Genomic DNA, 21719 nt, shown 5'->3' with positions numbered 1-21719 from the left:
CTCCAACGGTGTGTCCGGTCCACGGCGTCATCCTTACTTGTGGGATATTCTCTTCCCCAACAGGAAATGGCAAAGAGCCCAGCAAAGCTGGTCACATGATCCCTCCTAGGCTCCGCCTACCCCAGTCATTCGACCGACGTTAAGGAGGAATAATAGCATAGGAGAAACCATATGGTACCGTGGTGACTGTAGTTAAAGAAAATAAATTATCAGACCTGATTAAAAAACCAGGGCGGGCCGTGGACCGGACACACCGTTGGAGAAAGAAATTTATCAGGTAAACATAAATTCTGTTTTCTCCAACATAGGTGTGTCCGGTCCACGGCGTCATCCTTACTTGTGGGAACCAATACCAAAGCTTTAGGACACGGATGAAGGGAGGGAGCAAATCAGGTCACCTAAATGGAAGGCACCACGGCTTGCAAAACCTTTCTCCCAAAAATAGCCTCAGAAGAAGCAAAAGTATCAAACTTGTAAAATTTGGTAAAAGTGTGCAGTGAAGACCAAGTCGCTGCCCTACATATCTGATCAACAGAAGCCTCGTTCTTGAAGGCCCATGTGGAAGCCACAGCCCTAGTGGAATGAGCTGTGATTCTTTCGGGAGGCTGCCGTCCGGCAGTCTCGTAAGCCAATCTGATGATGCTTTTAATCCAAAAAGAGAGAGAGGTAGAAGTTGCTTTTTGACCTCTCCTTTTACCTGAATAAACAACAAACAAGGAAGATGTTTGTCTAAAATCCTTTGTAGCATCTAAATAGAATTTTAGAGCGCGAACAACATCCAAATTGTGTAACAAGCGTTCCTTCTTTGAAACTGGTTTCGGACACAGAGAAGGTACGATAATCTCCTGGTTAATGTTTTTGTTAGAAACAACTTTTGGAAGAAAACCAGGTTTAGTACGTAAAACCACCTTATCTGCATGGAACACCAGATAAGGAGGAGAACACTGCAGAGCAGATAATTCTGAAACTCTTCTAGCAGAAGAAATTGCAACTAAAAACAAAACTTTCCAAGATAATAACTTAATATCAACGGAATGTAAGGGTTCAAACGGAACCCCCTGAAGAACTGAAAGAATTAAATTGAGACTCCAAGGAGGAGTCAAAGGTTTGTAAACAGGCTTGATTCTAACCAGAGCCTGAACAAAGGCTTGAACATCTGGCACAGCTGCCAGTTTTTTGTGAAGTAACACCGACAAGGCAGAAATCTGTCCCTTCAGGGAACTTGCCGATAATCCTTTTTCCAATCCTTCTTGAAGGAAGGATAGAATCCTAGGAATCTTAACCTTGTCCCAAGGGAATCCTTTAGATTCACACCAACAGATATATTTTTTCCAAATTTTGTGGTAAATCTTTCTAGTTACAGGCTTTCTGGCCTGAACAAGAGTATCGATAACAGAATCTGAGAAACCTCGCTTCGATAAAATCAAGCGTTCAATCTCCAAGCAGTCAGCTGGAGTGAAACCAGATTCGGATGTTCGAACGGACCCTGAACAAGAAGGTCTCGTCTCAAAGGTAGCTTCCAAGGTGGAGCCGATGACATATTCACCAGATCTGCATACCAAGTCCTGCGTGGCCACGCAGGAGCTATCAAGATCACCGACGCCCTCTCCTGATTGATCCTGGCTACCAGCCTGGGGATGAGAGGGAACGGCGGGAACACATAAGCTAGTTTGAAGGTCCAAGGTGCTACTAGTGCATCCACTAGAGCCGCCTTGGGATCCCTGGATCTGGACCCGTAGCAAGGAACTTTGAAGTTCTGACGAGAGGCCATCAGATCCATGTCTGGAATGCCCCATAGTTGAGTGACTTGGGCAAAGATTTCCGGATGGAGTTCCCACTCCCCCGGATGCAATGTCTGACGACTCAGAAAATCCGCTTCCCAATTTTCCACTCCCGGGATGTGGATAGCAGACAGGTGGCAGGAGTGAGACTCCGCCCATAGAATGATCTTGGTCACTTCTTCCATCGCTAGGGAACTCCTTGTTCCCCCCTGATGGTTGATGTACGCAACAGTCGTCATGTTGTCTGATTGAAACCGTATAAACTTGGTCCTCGCTAGCTGAGGCCAAGCCTTGAGAGCATTGAATATCGCTCTCAGTTCCAGAATATTTATCGGTAGAAGAGATTCTTCCCGAGACCAAAGACCCTGAGCTTTCAGGGATCCCCAGACCGCGCCCCAGCCCATCAGACTGGCGTCGGTCGTGACAATGACCCACTCTGGTCTGCGGAATGTCATCCCTCGTGACAGGTTGTCCAGGGACAGCCACCAACGGAGTGAGTCTCTGGTCCTCTGATTTACTTGTATCTTTGGAGATAAGTCTGTATAGTCCCCATTCCACTGACTGAGCATGCACAGTTGTAATGGTCTTAGATGAATGCGCGCAAAAGGAACTATGTCCATTGCCGCTACCATCAACCCGATCACTTCCATGCACTGAGCTACGGAAGGAAGAGGAACGGAATGAAGAATTCGACAAGAGTCCAGAAGTTTTGTCTTTCTGGCCTCTGTTAGAAAAATCCTCATTTCTGAGGAGTCTATAATTGTTCCCAAGAAGGGAACCCTTGTTGACGGGGATAGAGAACTCTTTTCCACGTTCACTTTCCAGCCGTGAGATCTGAGAAAGGCCAGGACGATGTCCGTGTGAGCCTTTGCTCGAGGGAGGGACGACGCTTGAATCAGAATGTCGTCCAGGTAAGGTACTACTGCAATGCCCCTTGGTCTTAGCACCGCTAGAAGGGACCCTAGTACCTTTGTGAAAATCCTTGGAGCAGTGGCTAATCCGAAAGGAAGCGCCACGAACTGGTAATGTTTGTCTAGGAATGCAAACCTTAGGAACCGATGATGTTCCTTGTGGATAGGAATATGTAGATACGCATCCTTTAAATCCACCGTGGACATGAATTGACCTTCCTGGATGGAAGGAAGGATAGTTCGAATGGTTTCCATCTTGAACGATGGGACCTTGAGAAATTTGTTTAAGATCTTGAGATCTAGGATTGGTCTGAACGTTCCCTCTTTTTTGGGAACTATGAACAGATTGGAGTAGAACCCCATCCCTTGTTCTCTCAATGGAACAGGATGAATCACTCCCATTTTTAACAGGTCTTCTACACAATGTAAGAACGCCTGTCTTTTTATGTGGTCTGAAGACAACTGAGACCTGTGGAACCTCCCCCTTGGGGGAAGTCCCTTGAATTCCAGAAGATAACCCTGGGAGACTATTTCTAGCGCCCAAGGATCCAGAACATCTCTTGCCCAAGCCTGAGCGAAGAGAGAGAGTCTGCCCCCCACCAGATCCGGTCCCGGATCGGGGGCCAATATTTCATGCTGTCTTGGTAGCAGTGGCAGGTTTCTTGGCCTGCTTTCCCTTGTTCCAGCCTTGCATTGGTCTCCAAGCTGGCTTGGCCTGAGAAGTATTACCCTCTTGCTTAGAGGACGTAGCACCTTGGGCTGGTCCGTTTTTACGAAAGGGACGAAAATTAGGTCTATTTTTTGCCTTGAAAGGCCGATCCTGAGGAAGGGCATGGCCCTTACCCCCAGTGATATCAGAGATAATCTCTTTCAAGTCAGGACCAAACAGCGTTTTCCCCTTGAAAGGAATGTTTAGTAGCTTGTTCTTGGAAGACGCATCAGCCGACCAAGATTTCAACCAAAGCGCTCTGCGCGCCACAATAGCAAACCCAGAATTCTTAGCCGCTAACTTAGCCAATTGCAAAGAGGCGTCTAGAGTGAAAGAATTAGCCAATTTGAGAGCATTGACTCTGTCCATAATCTCCTCATAAGGAGGAGAGTCACTATCGAGCACCTTAATCAGTTCATCAAACCAGAAATATGCGGCTGTAGTGACAGGGACAATGCATGAAATGGGTTGTAGAAGGTAACCCTGCTGAACAAACATCTTTTTAAGCAAACCTTCTAATTTTTTATCCATAGGATCTTTGAAAGCACAACTATCCTCTATGGGAATAGTGGTGCGTTTGTTTAAAGTAGAAACCGCTCCCTCGACCTTGGGGACTGACTGCCATAAGTCCTTTCTGGGGTCGACCATAGGAAACAATTTTTTAAATATGGGGGGAGGGACGAAAGGAATACCGGGCCTTTCCCATTCTTTATTAACAATGTCCGCCACCCGCTTGGGTATAGGAAAAGCTTCTGGGAGCCCCGGCACCTCTAGGAACTTGTCCATTTTACATAGTTTCTCTGGGATGACCAAATTTTCACAATCATCCAGAGTGGATAATACCTCCTTAAGCAAAATGCGGAGATGTTCCAATTTAAATTTAAAAGTAATCACATCAGATTCAGCCTGCTGAGAAATGTTCCCTAAATCAGTAATTTCTCCCTCAGACAAAACCTCCCTGGCCCCCTCAGATTGGGTTAGGGGCCCTTCAGAGATATTAATATCAGCGTCGTCATGCTCTTCAGTAACTAAAACAGAGCATCCACGCTTACGCTGACAAGGGTTCATTTTGGCTAAAATGTTTTTGACAGAATTATCCATTACAGCCGTTAATTGTTGCATAGTAAGGAGTATTGGCGCGCTAGATGTACTAGGGGCCTCCTGAGTGGGCAAGACTCGTGTAGACGAAGGAGGGAATGATGCAGTACCATGCTTACTCCCCTCACTTGAGGAATCATCTTGGGCATCATTGTCATTATCACATAAATCACATTTATTTAAATGAATAGGAATTCTGGCTTCCCCACATTCAGAACACAGTCTATCTGGTAGTTCAGACATGTTAAACAGGCATAAACTTGATAAGAAAGTACAAAAAACGTTTTGAAATAAAACCGTTACTGTCACTTTAAATTTTAAACTGAACACACTTTATTACTGCAATTGCAAAAAAACATGAAGGAATTGTTCAAAATTCACCAAACTTTCACCACAGTGTCTTAAAGCCTTGAAAATATTGCACACCAATTTTGGAAGCTTTAACCCTTAAAATAACGGAACCGGAGCCGTTTTAAGCTTTAACCCCTTTACAGTCCCTGGTATCTGCTTTGCTGAGACCCAACCAAACCCAAAGGGGAATACGATACCAAATGACGCCTTCAGAAGTCTTTTATAAGTATCAGAGCTCCTCTCACATGCGACTGCATGCCATGCCTCTCAAAAACAAGTGCGCAACACCGGCGCGAAAATGAGACTCTGCCTATGCTTTGGGAAAGCCCCTAAAGAATAAGGTGTCTAAAACAGTGTCTGCCGATATTATTATATCAAAATACCCAGAATAAATGATTCCTCAAGGCTAAATAAGTGTTAATATCAATCGATTTAGCCCAAAAAGGTCTACAGTTTAAATAAGCCCTTGTGAAGCCCTTATTTACAATCGTAATAAACATGGCTTACCGGATCCCATAGGGAAAATGACAGCTTCCAGCATTACATCGTCTTGTTAGAATGTGTCATACCTCAAGCAGCAAAGGACTGCAAACTGTTCCCCCAACTGAAGTTAATTGCTCTCAACAGTCCTGTGTGGAACAGCCATGGATTTTAGTTACGGTTGCTAAAATCATTTTCCTCATACAAACAGAATTCTTCATCTCTTTTCTGTTTCTGAGTAAATAGTACGTACCAGCACTATTTGAAAATAACAAACTCTTGATTGAATAATGAAAAACTACAGTTAAACACTAAAAAACTCTAAGCCATCTCCGTGGAGATGTTGCCTGTACAACGGCAAAGAGAATGACTGGGGTAGGCGGAGCCTAGGAGGGATCATGTGACCAGCTTTGCTGGGCTCTTTGCCATTTCCTGTTGGGGAAGAGAATATCCCACAAGTAAGGATGACGCCGTGGACCGGACACACCTATGTTGGAGAAATTTGAAACTATATTTCACAGGTAATCTGTGATTATTTTAACAATTATATTCATAAATATAATGGTCCATTCCTCATCCCAGAAGCTAAAAACAACAAGTGCAAAAGTGTTTTAGATATATTAACACAGGTAGTAACTTTTAAAAAGATTAAAAATAATAAAAGAAAATGTATGATAGCGCAGGCAGTGATATCAACAATAAGGGGACTAACAAACATTATTGGAGACTAGACAGAGCAAAATACAGATCTTAAATTAAAGTTAGAAAAAACACAATCTGACAGAGATTGTATTAAGCTTTCTGCTTACCTAACACCACACAGATCGGTAAATTACGTCAATTGAAATTAACAGAACACGAGACTTCCGGTGGGTGGCTCCCTAAGATGGTGGCAGGTTTGTTTTGCTCTGCAGAAAAACTTGTGCCTCCCTTGACAGAGTAAGCTGTCCGGGAACTTATAACGAACAGAAGAACATACATCTCTTCTACCCCGGAAGGCACATTAAAGAAATATTAAGATTTTGCCGTGCTGACAGTAACCATTGCACATCCTCGCTACAACCATGCAGTGTGCAGTTGAAACGGTGCTGACTGATCTATCAGACATATTCTTACCTCTATTTGACTCACTCATTGCTCAGTGCTCAAGCCTAAGTGAAACAATTCGGCTGAGATTGGCCCAGACTCCTGATGGTGGAGCTCAGCAAGGTAACATGAAAGAGTTGGCGCCAATCTCGAAACAAGAGGCAGTGAACACCATTTTGGATGCTAGGGGAACAAATGGCATCAGCACATCACCAAACTTTTTGCAAGAGCTGACGGAGCCCGGAATTTCTCACGAGACATCAACCGGCACTATTCAAGAGAAGAGTGGAGTCTATTCTCTACTGTCTTGTTCCGCTGACCCGCTGCAGGCCCATCTCCTAGAACATTGCACCAAGCTGACCTCAATGTACCTACTTGCTTACAAGACATGTGAAGACAATGCATTTGCACACTCCCTTCTGAGCCCACGGCTCTTTCTTCCAGGGGAGCTGTTCTTCACATGTCGCCTTGTGTGTCATGCTGGCTGGCTACCGGACCCATCCCGTCAACCGCTGGCTCAGGGTAAGGTTGGTATCGGATTGAGTGGGAAGGCCGCACGCGGGCGGACTCAGATGGTGTTTGGACTAACTCTTCTCAAATTTGGACCGGCTCCATTAAACTGGAGAAAATATAGGATTATGCAGAACTTCACATGTTTTTTTTTTTAAATTGAAGCCATCTACTATGTAAATATGTTGGGTATTTTAAATTGTTGTTCTTACTTTGTTTGCCTTATGGGTCTTTAACAAATTTAAACCGATTTGTTCTTCTAGCAAACATTCCTCTACAATTGGTAAATTGCAATAGTTGTATTACGTTAAGTTGGGGTTGCTTACAATGCAGTCTTCATGTCATAACTTATTATATGCTCTTTTTAGATTAAGGCAATCAATTACATCATAGCAGAAACAGTTCATATGCAGTGTTGTCATTTTACTTATGTTCGCTTGCAGACATGTCTGTGACTAGGCTAAGCCTTGCAACTTGTTATTTTTAGAAATATTCTTTTTCGCTGGGGAAACTGCAACACTTTAAGTTTTGTTTGATCTTCACACAGCTCCCCTGAATACATAGAGCTAAGAGTTCTACTTGAGATATATTTTCTGTATTTTTATGCACTCTAAATACCAATGTGTCATAACAGCTCACTATAGTTCTGGCTTATTCTGGGTTAACAGCATAAACATAATGTACAGGATGTAAACTGAGTAAGCTGGGGGAGACAGAGGCTGAACTCTATGCAACATAACCTGCTAGTAATCCATTAGTGCTCCAACCCAAATTAAATATACTATATATAGTCTTATCGAATTATAGTCCTACCTTTTAAATTCAATCTCACTTAGCTACTCATTCACCATTCAGCATTGCCATCTGCTAGTGACAATTCTTAATTAAGTATACTAATTCCTACAAATGACTTGCAGACTTGAAATGCTGCATCTATAAGGGATTGCATTGTGAATGCTTTCCCAGAGATTTGACAGAGCTTATTGTATCCTAGCTTAAGATGGTTATACTTATACAGTTCCCTTTACATATTCAAGGCATTGTAGAAGAAATGCTGTTTATACCGCAACTCAGCTCATTATACTAAGCCCAGAGGCAAACCTACACGTCTCCATCTCAATTAGGCGTTATCGTTGTATCCCAATATCCCTTCAGGTTAAACCTCTACTAAATCCCTCTGGAACACCAGAAGTAACACCCTGTTTAATCCCTAAATTTTATGAAAGCATGAATATTTTAAATAGCACACCCACTCCAGTGCGGTCTTCTAAAAAAAAAAAATCTCAACACTGTGGTACAGGTGTATATCTGTTGGAGCATCTCTCAACCCATTGGGAAAACAATTTTTTATACTGATGTCTCCCATACATGTTCAGCTGGGGATTATGTCAAAACATCAACACGTCTGTCTCCTATTAGGCAGCTGTTCACATACCTCTGAATATACCTGGGATCTGTGTGGCTTTGCTTAGTTTACATGTTTAGTTTAGTGAGTTTTATGTTATTGTTTTGTTAAGTGTTGTGTTGTTTGAATTAATATTAAAAAAATTAAGAGGTGCAGGTGCAATATGAGAACTGATGTTGATATGGTCCTCACTGCATGGATTGGTTCATGTTAACAATGTTCTAATCCTAAACTAGCAGACTACATATGTGTCATACTTTATGAAAATGAGCTGCTATCCCTCTTTGTATTTTCTGATAACAACTGTATCAGTACTGACATTGTATCGATATTCAGCATGTTGTGCTCAATCCATGATATGAAATGAAATGTCGCTGTGATTTGACATGTCAATGTATGCATTTAATTCATTGTACCTGTAGTTCTTTAATAAAAAGAAGTTAAAAAATTTTTTTAACAGAACACAGCAGAAACGAATACTCAAAATTACTGAATTACAGATGAAAATAAAACAAGAAGAAAAAATAATTAGTGATATTTCTGGAAACAATGCAGATTGTGATCACTTACTGTCACAAAGAGAGCCAAAACAAGTGAAAAAACAAGATAATATGCCACTGGGTCCCACTAAAAACCTAAGTTCTGTTCCAATTGCCCCTGTCATAATATCTGAGCATTTTAACACCCCGAAAGTTCCTACAGGTTTTTCAAATCAGATTAGGCCAATGACTGTAGCGAATAAAGACATTTTTCAGAAATGGTGGGACACAATCCCCACAAACAGCTTTAATAACTTTTCACATTGGTTTCACAAGGGATCTGAAAAAGCCATAAAATTAGGTATGAGCATGCAGGAATGGACAGAATTGCTTCAAGATGTCATGGGCCCCTATGCCAACAGGTTATTATGATTCACCTCAATCATATCTGATCAGGCTGGGAGAATAGTTAAAACCTTTTTCAATTTTACTAATCTAGAAAAAGAGATTAGTGAAATTACCATGAGGCCTCTAGATGGACCAATTAAAGTAGCAAAAACCGCCAGCAACCGACCCAAATGGTCTGGGGGTCACCAGCTCACACACAGAGGGTACTTGAAGCTCTCTCCAGAAAATGCCAGGAGTTTCTAAAGTTGTATGATCCAAACTCCACAAACTTAGTGCTCACTGGAACTGAGAAGTGGTGGAATTATCACCCATACACCATTAAGGCAATTTGTGCAGTGAAGCAGTCACTGGAGAACAATCTGAATATTCACAGACAGGAATCAGAGAGGGGCAACAGGAGACATGTTTAGGGATATCAGAATAGTAGAGGATCAAATAAAGGAAACTGGAGAGACAGAAATTTAAATGGAGATATTAACAGAGGAGAAAACAAGTATAAAAATTGGAGGCTGAGGCCAAATGAGATAAGCAATAAGGCCAACTTAAGTTATTGGGAACTCAAACAACAAAACAGGAGAATGAAAGATGAAATTGGGTTTCTAAAGAAACAGCTGACAGAACTGGAGTGCTCAAATTAAATCATTAATTTTTGTTTATAAGCATATTTGTTTGCAGTGCATTCGTATCATGTAATGTGTACTTTAGTTTTAAGTTCAATTAATAATTGTGTTTTCATTATTAAGTTTTAAATATGCCAATATTTAGAATGCATAGTTAATTAATGCACAATAACAGATACTTCCATTGTAATAACTTTTGGGATGCCACATGCAAGAAAATTTTCATGTAAACTGTCTGAAGTCTTATCTTTCAGAAAGAAAACCATTGAAGACAGAAGACTTAGACTTCTCACCTTTCCTTCCAGCTTTCCCCAATAACACATATTATAGACTGTTGTTTTTCAGGTGTCTTCAGGACTGATCTTACCATGAAGCTATGATGTTGGAGTTGGACAAATTAAACAAGTATACAATGTATCACAATGGAGATGTAAAATGGGGCATTAGGTCAAAATAATATATAGCATAAAGGGGTAAATAATCATATAAGTCAAGCAACATAAGTTTAAGTAAAGGTGCGAGTGGGATGATGCAATAATAGAGGCACATCCCAACTTGAAGTTAATAACTGTGACTGTGGTTTCTACTGCAGATGGAGTGTTGTAGGTGTGAAGTAAATACATGCCTGGTTTTAATCTCTTTTCATTCCTTTAAGGGTCTTGGAAAAAACAAAGTGGTTCAAAGAGAGAGACGATTGGTAAAGCAAAAGCAAGGACCAGATGCCAAAAGATGACAACAAAGAACTTCAGTGAACCATTATAACGTTTGTTTTACAGGCACAATTCACACTTTATTAATAAAGATTGTACTACACGCATACCCATCTAGTGTACCCACACTCACGCACTCATACATGAACTTTTCATTTTTCTCTAATTTTAAGACCATTGTATAAATGTTGCTAATGGGGTTTAGCATAGGATTTTGTGTTTCTATGTATAATTTTAAATGCATTTTTTTTAATGAATTGTATTTAGTTAGACTAGCAATTGACAGTCCTAGGAAAGTACAGAAGAGCTCATATCGCTGAGGGAATGATATCCCTAAGAGATTGTGGGACAATTTTCCCTGTAAGGTTTTCGCTTCCACTGTGTTCTTCTGTACTAGTGGGTATAACTAGAAAACGGGGCAACATAGGAGAAGAAAAAGTGAGGGAATGTGGTGACATTTTATCACTGGAATATTAAAATATAGCTCACAGATTTTATACCTGGCAATTCACATAGCTGGTTTTAAAATTGAATGTTCAAGTAGTTCTTTGGCCAAGTGTCTGTCTAAGTAGGACACTCCCAATAGCCTTTGACTGGCATTTGATAAACCACTCCCTATTGAATTGGGGTATAAAAACTGGAACACTCTCTATCTCTTCCTCTCTTTCTTATCTTGTTCATGCTGAAAAGATGGCTGATGACACACTGGAGAATGTGGCTAAGTATATTCCTTGGATAAAATCCTGTGATTTTTTTTAGCAGTGTTGCAGAAATTGTAGTATTGTAGTAAAGTTGCCCTGTCTTAAATATTTGGACTGTTTTGCTGTAAAATAGATGTGTATATATACCTGTAAATATTTATCTTATTCTTAACATACCGTATATTGATTCCAAATAAACTGTTTGGAAACAATGGAGACCCTCTCATACAGTTTATTTCACAACTTGCTTGTATTGGGTTAGTGGTTTTACCATAGAGATTTAGTACTAAATTATAATTATATTTAGTATAAAGTAAAAATATTTTAAATTAATTAATATCCACACCCCTCTCTTTTGCGCTCTCTCTCTCTCCCTCCCCCTCTTTTGCGCTCTCTCCCCCTCTCTTTTGCGCTCTCTCCCCCCCTTTCTTTTGCGCTGTCTCTCTCTCCCCCCCTCTCTTTTGCTCTCTCCTCCCTCTATTTCCTATCTCTTTTTGTCTCTCCCCCTCTCTTATTATTTCTCTCCCCTGTCAAGCCGACCGCGACCGACCACGCCCCTGATCATGCCTGGTCCTGCCCGGCCACGCCCACACTACCGTCAGCCACGCCCATGCTCCAGCCCGGCCATGCCCACTTTTGCCGCCAACAGCATGGATTGTCAGGTAAGGCCAGGTGTGTTTGTCCTTGTGCTGTCTCTACTGCGCATGACAGCTTCGGACAAACACACTTGTCCTTTTATATAATAGGATATCTCTATACAACTATATCATTATATCTCTATACAGCTAAATGACTATAGCTCTATGCAACAATATCACTATATTTCTATACAACTATACCACTATATTTCAATCTTAGGATGCCAGAAAAGAAATAGGATCTCATGTTCTAGAGATACCTTTTAAAGACAGGGAAAACAGCACTCTTTTATACCACTATATCTCTATACAGCTTAAAGCAATGTTCTCAAAGTACAGGCCCTGGGGCCATATGCGGCCTTCAAGATAGTTTAAAATGGCCCTTACTTGTTTATTAGGAAAATTATTAATTTGCTCCAATCTATTTGTTTAGGGTTCTAAAAGGTGTAACACGTTGATGATCTATATAGGCACTCACAAGATAACCATAAAGGCAAGCAGCCATTGTCCAGTATAGACTCCTATTATGCACTGCTTGGATAAATGTCACTTTTTTCCAGTTCCACAATGATCACTTCACTTGGCTCTCACAAGATAAATACACTGTTTATCTATGTCTATTATGGACTACAGTTTCTACCATCTATTACTTGGCTAAATGTCACTTCCAGTTTTAAGTATATCCAGTTCTAGAGTACTCACTCTGTTCAAGTAGCCCCCATGGGAGAAGAACACTTGGCTAGTGGCCCCCCAGGTGCAATGAGCTGTCCAATCAGCAAGGACAACCCAGGTTATGAACCAAAAATGGGCCGGCTTCTAAACTTACATTCTTGCTTTTCAAATAAAGATAGCAAGAGAATGAAGAAAAATTCATAATAGGAGTAAATTAGAAAGTTGCTTAAAATGGCATGATCTATCTGAATCATGAAAGAAAAAAAAATTGGGTTCAGTGTCCCTTTAATGATTATATCTCTATACAACTATATCACAATATCTGTATACAATTATAATAAATTTACCACTATTTCTCTATACAGCTATATCACTATATCTCTATACAGCTATATCACTATACAACTATATCTCTATATATCAATATAACTATATTAATACACACACATATACAAAACACAGAAGGGGACTGCGCTCTCAGACTGGACTGGGTATACATCCCATAACCCTGCAACATGCTCAGCCCTGGGTGCTATAGCACTCTAAGGAAGCTGTGCTGTCTCCAGAGTCACAAGCAGTTAACCCCAGACAAGCCTGGGCGCAAGGCCCATAGGAAAAATTACAAAATAAATTAATACAACACACATAGAAAGTCCAGCACTCGCTTTCAAGCTCTCAGCTAAGATTAAAAGCAAAACTGGAAGAGTTAGACAATACATTTTTTAGTTTATTATTTGAAATATATATATATATATATATATATATATATATATATATATATATATATATATATATATATATATATTGTAACAAAAACTTGCACTCGCTGGTCTTCTTTTCAAAAACACACTTTACTGTGACGTTTCGGAGGCAAAGCATCCCCTTCCTTTTGAGGAAGGGGATACTTTGTCTCCGAAACGTCACAGTAAAGTGTGTTTTTGAAAAGAAGACCAGCAAGTGCAAGTTTTTGTTACTTTTATTTATTGTTTACTAGCACCCTAGCAATTTGATTCTGAAGTGAGAGTGCTCTTCTGTGTGCTAATATATATATATATATATATATATATATATATATATATATATATATATATATATATATATACACACACACACACACACATACATACATACATACATACATATACTGCTAATGACAATAAAGATTAACTTTGTCATAAGAAGCAGGGAAAGGGGGTCCAAATAACTATTCTGCAAAATAAATTAGAGAAAAAAAACAATCACTTGCTGTGAACGGCTTACATGTTTCGATCTTCATATATATATATAAATATATCTCTAAACAATTTTACCAATATTACTGTTAGACCTTATACAAATCACTGTCACAGTTTACACAAATCACTGTCACACAATATACAGATCAATGTGAGACTATATGCGGATTGCACTATATACAGATCATTGTCAAACAATATACAAATCACTGGGCTAAAAGAGGCTGCTCCTAGGTTGTGACTCGCCATAGAACAAGCTATTGAGCTAGTTGTTCGTTCCTGGTAGAGTGTTTCTCTCTTTGTATGCATTTAAAAAATTGATAGATAAAAACCTGCAAATAGTCTTGAGAAAGGCCTAACAAAGAGGCCGAAACGCGTTGACAGAGATTGGTGAGCAATGTTTTTAATATTTCTATCACATTTGTAGCGTTATTGCACTTAACTTGCATGTTATTTTGTTGTTTGCAGGTTTTTATCTAAGGATTGAGTCTAAATCTCAGACCGAACACCTTACAAATAAAACACCAACAACAAACTACCCATTAAGGAGACTCCCAGAAGGAGAATTTTCATCAGCCACTATCTATATTATACACATCAGCTATACACAGAGTAATTTCAGTGGATATAAATATATTTGGATACAAGCATTTTTTTCACTTTTTTGGTATTTCACAATCACTACAACATCTTTTTGGATTTAAGACATAGAGATATTTTGTAATTTTTTCATTTTGATTTTTGATTTTTCTACTTTTTTATATCGAGATATATATTTTTATTCATCACAATTTTTCAACAATCACTTATTTCTTTCATGTAATTAGCAAGAGTCCATGAGCTAGTGACGTATGGGATATACATTCCTACCAGGACGGGCAAAGTTTCCCAAACCTCAAAATGCCTATAAATACACCCCTCACCACACCCACAAATCAGTTTTTACAAACTTTGCCTCCTATGGAGGTGGTGAAGTAAGTTTGTGCTAGATTCTACGTTGATATGCGCTCTGCAGCAGGTTGGAGCCCGGTTTTCCTCTCAGCGTGCAGTGAATGTCAGAGGGATGTGAGGAGAGTATTGCCTATTTGAATTCAATGATCTCCTTCTACAGGGTCTATTTCATAGGTTCTCTGTTATCGGTCGTAGAGATTCATCTCTTACCTCCCTTTTCAGATCGACGATATACTCATATATACCATTACCTCTACTGATTCTCGTTTCAGTACTGCTTTGGCTTTCTACTACATGTAGATGAGTGTCCTGGGGTTAGTAAGTCTTATTTTCTGTGACACTCTAAGCTATGGTTGGGCACTTTTATATAAAGTTCTAAATATATGTATTCAAACATTTATTTGCCTTGACTCAGGATGTTCAAACATTCCTTATTTCAGTCAGTTTCATATTTGGGATAATGCATATGAATAAATCAATTTATTTCTTACCTTAAAATTTGACTTTTTTCCCTGTGGGCTGTTAGGCTCGCGGGGGCTGAAAATGCTTCATTTTATTGCATCATTCTTGGAGCGGACTTTTTTGGCACAAATTTTTTTTTCTGTTTCCGGCGTCATACGTGTCGCCGGAAGTTGCGTCATTTTTGAAGTTTTTTTGCGCCAAAAGTGTCGGCATTCCGGATGTGGCGGCATTTTTGGCGCCAAAAGCATTTAGGCGCCAAATAATGTGGGCGTCTTTTTTGGCGCTAAAAAATATGGGCTTCACTATTGTCTCCACATTATTTAAGTCTCATTATTTATTGCTTCTGGTTGCTAGAAGCTTGTTCACTGGCATTTTTTCCCATTCCTGAAACTGTCATTTAAGGAATTTGATCAATTTTGCTTTATATGTTGTCTTTTCTATTACATATTGCAAGATGTCCCAGATTGACACTGAGTCAGAAGATACTTCTGGAAAAACGCTGCCTGGTGCTGGATCTACCAAAGTTAAGTGTATCTGCTGTAAGCTTATGGTATCTGTTCCTCCAGCTGTTGTTTGTAATGAATGTCATGACAAACTTGTTAATGCAGATAATATTTCCTTTAGTAATGTTACATTACCTGTTGCTGTTCCGTCAACATCTAATACTCAGAGTGTTCCTGTTAATATAAAAGATTTTGTTTCTAAATCTATTAAGAAGGCTATGTCTGTTATTCCTCCTTCTAGTAAACGTAAAAGGTCTTTTAAAACTTCTCATTTTTCAGATGAATTTTTAAATGAACATCATCATTCTGATTCTGATAATGGTTCCTCTGGTTCAGAGGATTCTGTCTCAGAGGTTGATGCTGATAAATCTTCATATTTATTCAAAATGGAATTTATTGGTTCTTTACTTAAAGAAGTTTTAATTGCATTAGAAATAGAGGATTCTGGTCCTCTTGATACTAAATCTAAGCGTTTAAATAAGGTTTTTAAATCTCCTATAGTTATTCCAGAAATTTTTCCTGTCCCTGATGCTATTTCTGAAGTAATCTCCAGGGAATGGAATAATTTGGGTAATTCATTTACTCCTTCTAAACATTTTAAGCAATTATATCCTGTGCCATCTGACAGATTAGAGTTTTGGGACAAAATCCCTAAAGTTGATGGGGCTATCTCTACTCTTGCTAAACGTACTACTATTCCAACGGCAGATAGTACTTCCTTTAAGGATCCTTTAGATAGGAAGATTGAATCCTTTCTAAGAAAAGCTTACTTATGTTCAGGTAATCTTCTTAGACCTGCTATATCTTTAGCGGATGTTGCTGCAGCTTCAACTTTTTGGTTAGAAGCTTTAGCGCAACAAGTAACAGATCATAATTCTCATAGCATTGTTAATCTTCTTCAACATGCTAATAACTTTATTTGTGATGCCATCTTTGATATCATTAGAGTTGATGTCAGGTATATGTCTCTAGCTATTTTAGCTAGAAGAGCTTTATGGCTTAAAACTTGGAATGCTGATATGTCTTCTAAGTCAACTTTGCTTTCCCTTTCTTTCCAGGGTAATAAATTATTTGGTTCTCAGTTGGATTCTATTATCTCAACTGTTACTGGAGGGAAAGGAACTTTTTTACCACAGGATAAAAAATCTAAAGGTAAATTTAGGTCTAATAATCGTTTTCATTCCTTTTGTCACAATAAGGAACAAAAGCCTGATCCTTCACCCACAGGAGCGGTATCAGTTTGGAAACCATCTCCAGTCTGGAATAAATCCAAGCCTTTTAGAAAACCAAAGCCAGCTCCAAAGTCCACATGAAGGTGCGGCCCTCATTCCAGCCCAGCTGGTAGGGGGCAGATTACGTTTTTTCAAAGAAATTTGGATAAATTCAATTCACAATCTTTTGATTCAGAACATTGTTTCAGAAGGGTACAGAATTGGCTTCAATATAAGGCCTCCTGCAAAGAGATTTTTTCTTTCCTGTGTCCCAGTAAATCCAGCGAAAGCTCAAGCATTTCTGAAATGTGTTTCAGATCTAGAGTTGGCTGGAGTAATTATGCCAGTTCCAGTTCTGGAACAGGGGCTGGGGTTTTATTCAAATCTCTTCATTGTACCAAAGAAGGAGAATTCCTTCAGACCAGTTCTGGATCTAAAAATATTGAATCGTTATGTAAGGATACCAACATTCAAAATGGTAACTATAAGGACTATCCTGCCTTTTGTTCAGCAAGGGCATTATATGTCCACAATAGATTTACAGGATGCATATCTGCATATTCTGATTCATCCAGATCACTATCAGTTTCTGAGATTCTCTTTCCTAGACAAGCATTACCAGTTTGTGGCTCTGCCGTTTGGCCTAGCAACAGCTCCAAGAATTTTTACAAAGGTTCTCGGTGCCCTTCTGTCTGTAATCAGAGAACAGGGTATTGTGGTATTTCCTTATTTGGAAGATATCTTGGTACTTGCTCAGTCTTCACATTTAGCAGAATTTCATACGAATCAACTTGTGTTGTTTCTTCAAAATCATGGATCAATTTACCGAAAAGTTCATTGATTCCTCAGACAAGGGTAACCTTTTTAGGTTTCCAGATAGATTCAGTGTCCATGACTCTGTCTCTGACAGACAAGAGACGTCTAAAATTGATCTCAGCTTGTCGAAACCTTCAATCACAATCATTCCCTTCGGTAGCCTTATGCATGGAAATTCTAGGTCTTATGACTGCTGCATCGGACGCGATCCCCTTTGCTCGTTTTCACATGCGACCTCTTCAGCTCTGTATGCTGAACCAGTGGTGCAGGGATTACACAAAGATATCTCAATTAATATCTTTAAAACCGATTGTACGACACTCTCTGACGTGGTGGACAGATCACCATCGTTTAGTTCAGGGGGCTTCTTTTGTTCTTCCGACCTGGACTGTAATTTCAACAGATGCAAGTCTGACAGGTTGGGGAGCTGTTTGGGGGTCTCTAACAGCACAAGGGGTTTGGGAATCTCAGGAGGTGAGATTACCAATCAATATTTTGGAACTCCGTGCAATTTTCAGAGCTCTTCAGTCATGGCCTCTTCTAAAGAGAGAATCGTTCATTTGTTTTCAGACAGACAATGTCACAACTGTGGCATACACCAATCATCAAGGAGGGACTCACAGTCCTCTGGCTATGAAAGAAGTATCTCGAATACTGGTATGGGCGGAATCCAGCTCCTGTCTAGTTTCTGCAGTTCATATCCCAGGTATAGACAATTGGAAAGCGGATTATCTCAGTCGCCAAACGTTACATCCGGGCGAATGGTCTCTTCACCCAGAGGTATTTCTTCAGATTGTTCAAATGTGGGGACTTCCAGAAATAGATCTGATGGCTTCTCATCTAAACAAGAAACTTCCCAGGTATCTGTCCAGATCCAGGGATCCTCAGGCGGAAGCAGTGGATGCATTGTCATTTCCTTGGAAGTATCATCCTGCCTATATCTTTCCGCCTCTAGTTCTTCTTCCAAGAGTAATCTCCAAGATTCTGAAGGAATGCTCGTTTGTTCTGCTGGTGGCTCCAGCATGGCCTCACAGGTTTAGGTATGCGGATCTTGTCCGGATGGCCTCTTGCCAACCATGGACTCTTCCGTTAAGACCAGACCTTCTGTCGCAAGGTCCTTTTTTCCATCAGGATCTCAAATCCTTAAATTTAAAGGTATGGAGATTGAACGCTTGATTCTTAGTCAAAGAGGTTTCTCTGACTCTGTGATTAATACTATGTTACAGACTCGTAAATTTGTATCTAGAAAGATATATTATAGAGTCTGGAAGACTTACATTTCTTGGTGTCTTTCTCATCATTTTTCCTGGCATTCTTTTAGAATTCCGAGAATTTTACAGTTTCTTCAGGATGGTTTGGATAAAGGTTTGTCTGCAAGTTCCTTGAAAGGACAAATCTCTGCTCTTTCTGTTCTTTTTCACAGAAGGATTGCTATTCATCATGATATTCATTGTTTTGTACAAGCTTTGGTTCGTATAAAACCTGTTATTAAGTCAATATCTCCTCCTTGGAGTTTGAATTTGGTTCTGGGGGCTCTTCAAGCTCCTCCGTTTGAACCTATGCATTCTTTGGACATTAAATTACTTTCTTGGAAAGTTTTGTTTCTTTTGGCCATCTCTTCTGCTAGAAGAGTTTCTGAATTATCTGCTCTTTCTTGTGAGTCTCCTTTTCTGATTTTTCATCAGGATAAGGCGGTGTTGCGAACTTCTTTTAAATTTTTACCTAAGGTTGTGAATTCTAACAACATTAGTAGAGAAATTGTGGTTCCTTCATTGTGTCCTAATCCTAAGAATTCTAAGGAGAGATCATTGCATTCTTTGGATGTAGTTAGAGCTTTGAAATATTATGTTGAAGCTACTAAGAAATTCCGAAAGACTTCTAGTCTATTTGTTATCTTTTCCGTTTCTAGGAAAGGTCAGAAGGCCTCTGCCATTTCTTTGGCATCTTGGTTAAAATCTTTAATTCATCATGCTTATGTCGAGTCGGGTAAAACTCCGCCTCAAAGGATTACAGCTCATTCTACTAGGTCGGTTTCTACTTCCTGGGCGTTTAGGAATGAAGCTTCGGTTGATCAGATTTGCAAAGCAGCAACTTGGTCTTCTTTGCATACTTTTACTAAATTCTACCATTTTGATGTGTTTTCTTCTTCTGAAGCAGTTTTTGGTAGAAAAGTACTTCAGGCAGCTGTTTCAGTTTGATTCTTCTGCTTATAATTTCAGTTTTTTTCATTATAAGATTTAAACTTTATTTTGGGTGTGGATTATTTTCAGCGGAATTGGCTGTCTTTATTTTATCCCTCCCTCTCTAGTGACTCTTGCATGGAAGATCCACATCTTGGGTAGTCATTATCCCATACGTCACTAGCTCATGGACTCTTGCTAATTACATGAAAGAAAACATAATTTATGTAAGAACTTACCTGATAAATTCATTTCTTTCATATTAGCAAGAGTCCATGAGGCCCACCCTTTTTGTGGTGGTTTTGATTTTTTTGTATAAAGCAAATATTCCAATTCCTTATTTTTTATGCTTTCGCACTTTTTTCTTATCACCCCACTTCTTGGCTATGCGTTAAACTGATTTGTGGGTGTGGTGAGGGGTGTATTTATAGGCATTTTGAGGTTTGGGAAACTTTGCCCCTCCTGGTAGGAATGTATATCCCATACGTCACTAGCTCATGGACTCTTGCTAATATAAAAGAAATGAGTTTATCAGGTAAGTTCTTACATAAATTATGTTTTTTCACTTTTTTCTTTCAAGATGACACACTAAATAAGGGACTACAGACTCTTTTAACTAAAATAATCACCCTAACTGGTTGGTGACATAACAAACCCAGACCTGTGATTTGATTACAATATTTATGTCTACATATTGTGTTTTTATTAAGATTATCGATTGTCATTCATTTTAAACTGTATTCTTTTTTGATACATGGATCCATGTTTTAGCTATATTGTTAAATTTTATATATTACCAATAAATTTGCATAACTAACAAATTTGTTCAACATTTTAATATTGCATAGCTAATACACAGAATTGTTCAGGTCAGACAATTAGACCTATCTGCCACTGTCTAGACCCACTTCCCATAGCCTCTAGTTAGGCGCTTTTTGATATACAACTATTAGATTTACCACTATCAGGGGCAGCTAGGTACCCCATTATCGGAAAGCTTTTTTGGGACTATTATGAGCGCTGTGAGATACGATTAAAACAAATATACAGATCCCTGTCACACAATATAAAGATAATTGTGCCACAATATACAGATCATTGAGACAATATATACAGGTCACTGTAATACTACATTCAGATCAATGTGACACAATACACAGATATATATATATATATGTATTGTACAGACGTGGCGAAACATGTTAGGGACACGTCTGTTGTAATGCCTCTTGCATTTTTTTTTTAACGAGCATGGTATTTTTAGTTGCCGGGTGCTCATCATAGAAGTGGGTGTAAAATCTATACTTTAAACTGGTCCAGTAATATGATGTTGGTGTACTACTCAATCATCCAGTCACTTTAACTGCTATTTCTAGCACGCCAATATAGCGTTATATAAAAGCTTACTAGTTTAAATTGTTGCACTCCACTGTTACCTATTTTAGAATCCAAGCATATACGAGTTGTGGTTAACTAGGCCTAATCTATCTAGCTTGTAATACAACATCAGTGCAGTGAATGGTAATCTCATTTTACTGGTGAGACATTTTTACTACTGCACTCGAGACATTTAAAACTACTTAACTTTAAATAGTACTAGATAGAGCCATTGAAATGGCGGATTATTAACATTATATTACTAAGAGATATATGCAATCTAAGCTGCAATACTTGTTGGTTTTTGTAACAAATCTCTAGCTAGTCTGCATTTCAGCGGATTATACCCACTGAATTATTAGTTTCTCCTGCTTTATTAGGTGGAAACCAGTTTGATACAATATTACAATTACTTACTACTTATT

Source organism: Bombina bombina, chromosome 4 (assembly GCF_027579735.1).
Source record: "Bombina bombina isolate aBomBom1 chromosome 4, aBomBom1.pri, whole genome shotgun sequence".
Lineage (NCBI taxonomy): Eukaryota > Metazoa > Chordata > Amphibia > Anura > Bombinatoridae > Bombina > Bombina bombina.
Note: the sequence above shows the minus strand (reverse complement) of the source record.